Genomic DNA, 6,613 nt, shown 5'->3' with positions numbered 1-6,613 from the left:
GTTCCAATTAAACTAAACTATTCAAGTCATAGACAGCAGGGACAAATAAGAAAATAAATGCACAAAAAAATGAAAGTCCCCAACATTAAGCTGACAGCTATAAATGCCACTAATACCAAGCAAGGATATGATCTAAGCATTGTGGAAGAAACGTGTTGCTTGATGTTGCAAACTGAAGCCGAACTAAAAGGTACTAAACATTCCACTCTTCCCCAACTTTTTCTTTGAAATATGAGTACAAAATACCTCTACAGCTGTAATTATTTTTATGATCAGTAGCTGTTATCAAAATGCTGATGTGTGATATTTGTTGTTTTTTAATGTATTATTTCGTATTAGAATGTAAAGTGAAAAGTTGCAAGGTTCAAATGTACCAGTCATTAAAGATCAAAGTTGATTTCAATCCAGTTTGGTTTGATCTGTTGCTCGTTACACTAACAACTGCACGTAATCATGTGAGATTCAGGTACTGTGAAGTTGCCATTCCGATATACCTTGCCTCCCTTTTTTATAATTCATCTTGGTTAGATATGCCTTATCAAGACATGATCTCACGTGTGATACGAATAACGTGCTTCAATACGTTTTTTTATTCTTTTTTTGCCTCCATGGCCATGGTTGTCAAATGTACCATATGAATAGAACGTAATTCACGGATGATAGATATTATGGTGGCAGCTACAGAGAAGTACTTGGGTGTACGGTATTTTACTGCAGAAGAGTTACAAGGTGTTTTAAATGAGACTGTCCCGTCCTCCCAGGCTGCTGGCCTGGTGCAGGATCCGATAGGGCCAAAGTAGTGGAAAAGTGATGATGTTTTAATGGGTGTAGGGTTAGTTGGTAGGGCAATTTTTTCCACAGTGTAATGAATTCATACTACAGAATAGTAGGCTGATATGCAGCCAATACAGTAGGTGGCAGCATGCAACTAAAACATTTGTTTGCGGACCACCATAATACCAAAGAAGAAAAAGAAGAATACATTGGAATGTTAAAGATGTTTTGCTGCAAATATACGGCCAGGATATAGGTAGGATGTCTAAATTGAAGTATTTAGGTATGGGGTTTGATGAGAGGCTTACGTGGAAGAGACATGTTGAGTATATTTAAATAAAGTGTAGGGAAGGCGCTGAACCTCATGAGGGCAGTGGCAGGATATGATTGGAGGTCGAATAGACAAACACTGTTGTATACTGTGTGTACCAGGCATTGATCAGGTCATCTTTGGATTATAGGTGTGTAACAGTATAATTTTAAACCGTCCCCTCGCCCATACCCGGTCGCGAACCAGGGACCTTCTGCACACATCAACAACAGTCACCCACGAAGCATCGTTACCCATCGCTCCACAAAAGCTGCGGCCCTTGCAGAGCAAGGGGAACTACTATTTCAAGGTCTCAGAGCAAGTGACGTAGCCGATTGAAACGCTACTTAGCGCACACCGCTAACAAAGCTAGCCGTTTCACATCCGTTACACTCACCCCCCTTTTGACCTTCCTCCTTTTTTTTCCCGCAGCAACCAGTAATCCGGGTCAACCGCATCAATGCAACAGTATACTTTTAAACCGTCCCCTCGCCCATACCCGGGCGCGAACCAGGGACCCTCTGCACACATCAACAACAGTCATCCACGAAGCATCGTTACCCATCGCTCCACAAAAGCCGCGGCCCTTGCAGAGCAAGGGGAACTACTACTTAAAGGTCTCAGAGCAAGTGACGTAGCCGATTGAAACGCTACTTAGCGCACACCGCTAACTAAGCTAGCCGTTTCACATCCGTTACAGGTGCTTTGTATATGGATTGGCAGCTAAAACGGTACTACAGCGCCTGGATAGGATACAGTCAAGGGCCCTGAGATTGTGTGTGGGTGCCTTCAGGACGACACCAGTTGAGGCATTGCAGGTGGATAGTGGGGAACTCCCACTAAGGATAAGGTGGGACAAACTGGCATTAGCATACTGGGGAGGTTGAAAGGGAGTTCAGAAGGACATCCTGCGGTCACGGCAACTGGGGAATGCTGGGAGCGAGGAGTGGGTAAGCAGAGGGCGTACGGGTGGACAATCAGGCAGAAGGTGGTAGAATATGGACAGGGTGAGAGAGAGATAGGGCCCGCATTTGCTGGGGACCATTCCTCTGCGACATTTCCGTAACCAAGTGTAGATGTGGACATGATTGACGGCAGGAGAGAATGGGCTGAGGACGTCAGACTGTGTGTGGAGAGCTATAGATAGTTGTTTTTTTGTTTTTTAAGGATATAGATGGTTCAAAGAATCCAGTCAGTGGTAGGGTGGGTGTACATCCCAGATAGGTTTGAGATGGGTGGAGGAGGTGAAACCACTCAGAGTGGTGATCTGCTCTGATTCGGCTGCAATGTTGAGCAGTGAAGACGAGCAGGTCGGATTGGGGAGACTTGTTTGTGTAGATGATGGTGAGGTTAGTGGGATTGGAGAGGATGGGAGTGATGGTAAGCTTTTGCTGGGTTCCCGCCCATGTGGGTGTGGAGGGTAATGAGAAGGCTGATGTGGTGGTTAAGAGTGCTGTGCGGAGAGAGGGGATAGATATTCAGGTCCCGCTGGGCCGCCAGTCAAGTCCATGATCTGGGAAATGGGTTAGATCTTTGGCAAAGGGAGTGGGATGCTAGTAGTAAGGGGAGGCTATTTTATTGCATGCACCGATCAGTAAAGGAAGAGGTGGGATGTAGGACAGAGGAAGTTATGTGGAGTAGACTATGGTTTGAGCACACAGGTTTGAATGCCACGCTGTGGATGATAGGGAGACAAGAAACAGGCCTGTGTGATGCTTGTTTAGTGGAGGAGCATGTGTTGATCTTTTGTGAACTGTATGACGTAGATAATGAGAGATTGTGTGAAAGGTTTAGAGAAGCTGGATGGGGTTTGGGTGGTGTAGTGGGGGGAGGGAAGTGATGTCTAGGGCTCTATTTCACTTTTTTAGAGGAACAGGACGAATTAATATAATTTAATTGAGTTAGGCCGTGACTGGCCTCCCACACCAGTACAGTAGGTGGCAGTGTGTATACACCATAAAAATTGGACGCGATCAGACAACCCAATCCCAAAGAAGAAGAAGAAGAAGAAAAATAAGAAATAGAATGACCGAAATCCACATGCAATTTTCGTTCATATCGATTCCACCCACTGGGGGGCAGTCAAGATAGCTTTCAGTGTTGAAGGCTTCCGTTTACCCTGTCCTTGTATTTTTCATCTGCGGACTCGGGGCTACTGAAATCAAACGGAAGAGATCTGTTAAATTGTCGAGGTTTTGAATTTGTTTATTGTTTGAAGACCTTCACAAGAAGGCACTAAAATGGGCAGAAGTAGAAGCCGATCCCTACCAAAACGAGGTTCGCTTTAGCAACGAATAAGCATTCTGATGTCCTATGCTTCTCCCCAAAATGTGCACTTGTTCACCTAATCCTCAATAATTTAAAAGCGTTGCGTTGGTGTTAGAATGGGCTGGAGGGTATTCGCAGTTTCCATAATATTTCTTAAACCAGTCCATTAGGGGAAATTATTAGTGTACACATCAAGAAGATGATATAGAATAGGATCTCTGCCTGGATAACCTGTCCTCTAGCTATCGCTGTCTCTTTTCTTTAGGTCTCTTCGCAGACTACGCTCTTCCTCTGGCTCCCTCCAGGCAGACGGACAGGCGTGATGATGATCAAAAGGATTCCAAGGATAAAGGGATTAGCATCAGATCTCGGGTGGTTTATTTGCTATGAACTTGGATGCGTTTCAAATGGTGAAATCTGCCATTTGGGACGCACACCCTATGTGAGGAATACTATTGTTGCATGTCACTAGCTAGGTTTCCAATCAATTTGCGACAGATTTCAATGTGAATATTAAAACATATGTATTTGTGCGTGATAACGTAGGGCACATAATAACGTTTGCGGTTAAATTCCCATGTCGAGTCAAAAAAAAAAAAAGTTCGCATCCTTGTACAGTAGATTAAAGTGATTAAATCACTCTGCTCTTTTTTGTTGAGTTCTCTAACTCCCCTTTACCTCGAATTAGTCATGTTTCTTCCTGGTAAACCATTCTCATGGTTTCCGTTACAAAATAATCAGTAGAGCTAAAAATGTAACTAAAAATAATATTGGCACCTGCACTCTAGCCAACAATTTAATAATACAGTATGGGTACAGCCTACTACATGATGAGATTATTATGGACAAAATATCATTTTTATTTGTCAAACAGCAGGCAAGCATCCATGTCACCAAAATAAAAAGCTCGATATTTATTGGAAAGAAGCATCAAGCTCATCACTACGCTTTCACTACCCTTGAAAGTTCATAGAGGGAGGATTACATAACATAGACTATCATCGTGTGATTTAGAAAGGATGCTAATTTCAATATTTGCACGTAAAATAATTTCCACGGCCATTTCTTGCATAATTAATTTTACAGACACATAAAGATCCAACCTTGTCTGGCATGGTTTGTCAATTTGTAATGTTTATGGACATATTTGCTGTTTCCATCAGGACATTTTTTTAAAATCCAACGTACTTTACTCGCATAAAAAGGTTGGATGGAAACATGCTTAGTGTCAAAATGTGTGTATTGTTTACAGAGGAAGACATGCAGGGCAAGACCGAAGAGGAGATTGAGATGATGAATATTATGGATTTCGGCAACTTTGACACCACAAAAGTAAGGATTCTGTCGACTTGTCTCAAACCTAGAGGTTCCTGGTTAGGCTTGTCAAAGATATCTATAGATATTATATTATTTGTATTATACCGTAGGCCTCTGGTTCTCAAACCTCTCCTTGGTGACCCCTAGCTGTTCCACGTATTTGAGTTATCAACTAACACCTAACCCTTGATTAGTGAATCAAGTATGCTACTTCAGGGGTGTATTTATTACGGTAACATTTTACCGTTTTAAGAAGCAAACGGAGCAAACAAAACGGGGAGGGACCGAACTGCATTTGTTCAATAGAAACACTTGTTTGCGCGTTTTCCATTTGGAGTTAACGGTTTTCGCAACAGACGAAACGTTTTGCAACACGATCAGCGTCATCATTACACCCTACCATAAAATGATTAAATGTGTGACGTCCCGGAGGAGAAGTTTGAGAACCACTGCTGTAGGTAGGTAAATGCCCAAATAGTCCAACTCGCCACCGGGTGGCAGTTTGCTCAGGCTCATAAACCAAACTGATTGTACAGTGCTCTTCACCAACAACAATCACAGATCTAAGAACCATATGGTAATAATAGTGATTATAAAGAACGTGTGACACTTCACAGTTTATAAGACTAGGGGAATCTGCTAGGGCTGTGATTCTTATCAAAAGGGTAGGTCTCCATTGGTGTGTAGCAGTTTTTATTGCGAGAACATGTTTTTCATTTGAAACAATTTAAGTCGTGATTGTTCACTATTCATTCAATGGTGGCAATCGCTTGTTTTTGGATGATACCTTGACCTACTTCCAAGTGGGACGTGTTAATGTGGCTGTCTTTGCCAACAGGGAAGGAAGACCGATGGCGCAGTGTGTCCCAGAAGAGGAAATACAGGCATGCTGATTCATTGTCTTTAGAAACTACAAGAGGTGTTATGTGGTTTATCATTTCACAAATAACATTCAAAACTGCCCGCAAGTATTCGTGTAAATGCTATAATATAGACTGCATCTAGTATTCATAATATTGCATATGAGTGGGACTGCATATTCAGTATCTAGTCCTTCATGTTTGGCTATTCTTTATTTTCCATCACATTCTGGCCACCTGTAATTAAGTAGCATATCTTGTTGATGTATGCGCCAAATAGCATGGTTTGTTTATAAATCAACAGTTGCAACTGCAAGACACAAGGTCCTGGCTGATATTGAGCAGTCTGAACAGTGCTCATTCTCACTGGAGCCAATCACTTCTGCAGGTGTTTCTATGCAGACAGATCGTCTCTCCTATTGGTGGATGATGATGTAATGTACAAGTGCTGCAAGGGTAGCAGTGATGTAACGTTCGCCCCTCTCTTTTCAGGCAGTACACGAACAGAAAAGGTGGATTCAACAGACCTCTCGACGTCATTGCTTGAAGTAGGATAAACAACAGACTCATTGATGTTACCTAAAATGTACTAGCCTTGTGGTCTCTCTTTACCGTGACACTGTGTGTTTTTGTGATAAAGTAAAAAAATAATTGTATAGTCTGTTCCTTTTTTATTTATTGACTCCCTGCACGGCATATAAATTCTGCAAATACTCATGCGACTGAATAAGTAAATGTTTCTGTAATATCAGTTGTTTATTTATTTTAAGAATGAGCCTTGTTAACAACATGCCTGGGTTAATGTGTTTCATAATGCATTTTAAGGTGTTTTTGATTCAGATTAAAAACTTAAATTCAGATCATGGCCCCTTCTCATATTTATGATTCATGTAAAGCAAACAAATTGTTGAAATGTAGTGCTCTAATCAAACCAAATAGAATGTTATTGGTCACATACAAATGTTTAGCAGACGTTATTGTGGGTGTAGCGAAATTCTTGTGTTCCTAGCTCCAACAATACAGTAGTATCTAAAAACAATACACACAAAACTAAAAGTTTAAAAAATGGAATCAAGAAATATAT

The 6,613-nt window shown here is 41.6% G+C and overlaps 1 long non-coding RNA gene across 2 annotated transcripts; it reads left to right on the top strand.

Annotated features, from left to right (window-relative positions):
• The first annotated feature begins 3,225 nt into the window (after window positions 1-3,225).
• Window positions 3,226-6,277, top strand: LOC124034166. 2 transcript variants are annotated; one of them, XR_006838532.1, is made up of 5 exons: window positions 3,226-3,361; window positions 3,618-3,794; window positions 4,605-4,684; window positions 5,508-5,588; window positions 6,022-6,277. It is a non-coding gene; the product is annotated as an uncharacterized LOC124034166 (long non-coding RNA). The 2 variants fall into 2 exon arrangements; XR_006838531.1 differs by having other exon boundaries at window positions 3,618-4,684.
• The last annotated feature ends 336 nt before the right edge of the window (window positions 6,278-6,613 follow it).

The sequence above is a fragment of the Oncorhynchus gorbuscha genome, linkage group LG04 (assembly GCF_021184085.1).
Source record: "Oncorhynchus gorbuscha isolate QuinsamMale2020 ecotype Even-year linkage group LG04, OgorEven_v1.0, whole genome shotgun sequence".
Lineage (NCBI taxonomy): Eukaryota > Metazoa > Chordata > Actinopteri > Salmoniformes > Salmonidae > Oncorhynchus > Oncorhynchus gorbuscha.
This window is presented reverse-complemented; position numbering and strand designations above follow the sequence as displayed.